Source organism: Sarcophilus harrisii, chromosome 3 (genome assembly GCF_902635505.1).
Source record: "Sarcophilus harrisii chromosome 3, mSarHar1.11, whole genome shotgun sequence".
Lineage (NCBI taxonomy): Eukaryota > Metazoa > Chordata > Mammalia > Dasyuromorphia > Dasyuridae > Sarcophilus > Sarcophilus harrisii.
In genome coordinates, this window is record NC_045428.1 from 456,752,876 (window position 1) to 456,755,743 (window position 2,868).

Here is a 2,868-nt window from a genome sequence, read left to right on the forward strand (position 1 = left end):
TTAATTCTTTTTCTAGAGGTAGATAGCATTTTCATTAGGAGTCCTTTGAAATTGTCTTGAATCATTGTGTTGCTGAGAATAACTAAATCATTCACAGTTGATTATGCACAATCTTGCTTTTCCTGGGTACAGTGTTCTTTTTGTTCTGTTTACTTCACTTTTCACCCATTAATGTGGATTCCAAGGTTTTTTTTTTTTTTCTGAAACTGACCTGCTTGTCATTTCTTGTAGACAATAGTATTCCATTATAATCATATACCACAACTTGTTCAAAAATTCCCCAATTGGTGGTCATTCTCTCAATTTCCAAATCTTTGTTACTACAAAAAGAGATTCTATAAATATTTTTGTACATATAGGTATGTTTTGCTTTTCTAAAATCTCTTTGGGATACAGACAAAAATAGTGGTATGGCTAGATCAAAAAGTAGCCACAACCCCTTAGTCATAGTTTCAAAACACTCTCCAGAATGATTAGATGGGTTCACAATTCCAACAATAATGTATTAGTATTTCAATTTTCCAACATGGTTTCCAAAATTTATAATTTTCCTTTTCTGTCATATTAGCCAATCTAGTAGTTGTAAGGTGATATTTCAGAGTTGTTTTAGCTTACATTTTCTAATTAATAGTGATGTAGAGAATTTCCCCCCCATAACATTTAAATAGCTTTGATTTCTATCTTAAAACTACCTATTCATATCCTTTGACTATTTTCTTTTTTTTTTCCTTTCTTTTTTCCATAAGCTTTTCTTTTGTTACCACTCCTAAGTGGGAAAAAGTCTCATAAAAGAAAACAGTGTCTTATCTTTTTTCCAAGTTAATTTCAAATCAAAAGAACTGACATGTAGAACTGGGTCTTTGGTTTTGTTTTGTGACTGTTCAATAGTAATTGTTGTGGTTTTCTTGCTATATTGTAGAATCTTTAACAACCATAAAAGATGTAGAACTTCATTCAATTAATCAATCAAACAAGCAAGACAGCATTTATGCATCCATCATTTTCTGGATTGTTAGTAACCTGTGCATATTTTCCCCAGATAACTTTGCCTTCTTGTGTCACAAGATCCAGCTCACTCACATTCATTTCAATGACAATCCCTTTTAGTAATAATACCCAAAGTTGTATATAATTTGGAGGAGAGCTTTTTCTTCACACCAAGTATAGGTAGGCAAAAAGTGGCTTTAAATTCAGGATGAGTTACATGAGCCTTCTTAAAACACAAATCCTTTAGTTTAATAAATCTTTCATATTTTGGTGGTTTTCTAGTAAAGCCATCCCCAACAAAGCAGATTTTAGTCTTTCTCTTTCAAACTTTCTTCTTTCTCTTTCCGGTACAAATAACCTCTAATACTTCTGTTTCTCCCTGGACCCAGACTTTTGGCAAGGACACTTCCCATTTACCAGCTTTCTCTTTTCATTTCTGAAGGAGACATATGTGGAATTGTTATTTACATACCCTTCTTCTAGGACTTCTGAGAATCTTTTACAACACCATGTTGATTCATATTGTTTGTTATATCACTACTTGCATGTACAATACATTACACCACATTGAGTCTGCACTGGCTGTGGGGGGAATTGTCACTGCTAGTCTGTGCTTTATTGCTATGTGCTTGTGTAATACCTCCCATGCTGATGGGTTTGTGCATACCTGTTTCTAGTAAGACCCTTTAGCCCAGACACCCGCTAACAATATCTGGCTTGACTCCCCACTTCCCTTTGGTGTTTTTCATCTGTCTTCCTGAGAAGTCAGGGAAGGTGTGATCATCTTCTGTTTAGTGCTTTCACCTTTTTTCCTGAGAAGTCAGGGAGGGCATGATCACCTCCTTTTTTAGGGTTCTTGCCTCCCTGAAAAGTCAGGGATGGTGTGACTACCTGTGTTTTAAAACAAAAGAAAGTGGGAGATGTAAAGGGTTGAAACTCTTAAAAGATGTGCTTGAATCAGACAACAGAACACTTAAGGCTAATTATCTATTTGATATGAGACAATGACTCTATTAGCATATGTTTAGAAAAATGGCCCTTCTCACAGTTTGGTGCTTACTCAATATTTAGCGTATACAGATAATTGTAGGAAGGATGAGAGGATGGTGTGAGAAGAGCCAGACTCACTTTTCAGCAGGATGAGGAGGAGAAAGGTTGGTGGCAAGCCTGTGATAGTTTGTCTGTCTCCTTCATTTATCCCCCTAAAGACCACAGACTTTTACATATCCTGACTCCAGCTGTTCTTGAGACCTCCAGGGAGCTAGCCTGGACCTTATACATTTCTGCTTAATCATGTGGGAAGGACTTTGGCTTGGAACAGTCCCTCTCTGTCCAGCAGATATTCTGGCATTGCTCCTTGGGAAGTTTTTTCATCATTATTTCACTTGATATTTCTCTTTTCATGTATCTTGATAGTCTTTTTCATCTGAATCTTCTCAGCATGATGCTTTTTATGGTAGAGTTTGGCCTTTAAACCCATCATTTTCTTGCTTTCTTTGACTGATCATGAGCTTCTTGGCTTTTCTTTTTTCTTTTCTTTTTTTCATTGTAATCTAAGCAATAGCCATATTGTTTTCAGTGTAACTCTATGTATTCATTCTGTGGCATGTTGACAGCTGGGGGGTCCATCAAATAGCCAATGAAAATGCTTCCAAACTTCAGATCCTCTGTGGTTAATGACCTACTCCCCAGAAGCCAGAAAAAAAAGGCTCTTTGACTATTTTTCAATGGGGAAATGACTTGTATTCTTATGAATTTGTCTTGGTTCTGTATATATTTGAGAAATGAGGTCTTTATCAGTATAAAAAATCTATTCTGCTTTACTTCTAATCTTGTCTGCATTGGTTTTGTTTGTGCAAAGCCTCTTTAATTTAAAATAAT

At 35.7% G+C, this 2,868-nt stretch overlaps 1 pseudogene; it reads right to left on the reverse strand.

Annotated features, from left to right (window-relative positions):
- Positions 1–950: 950 nt before the first annotated feature.
- Positions 951–2,595, reverse strand: LOC100926293 (annotated as a pseudogene).
- Positions 2,596–2,868: the final 273 nt, after the last annotated feature.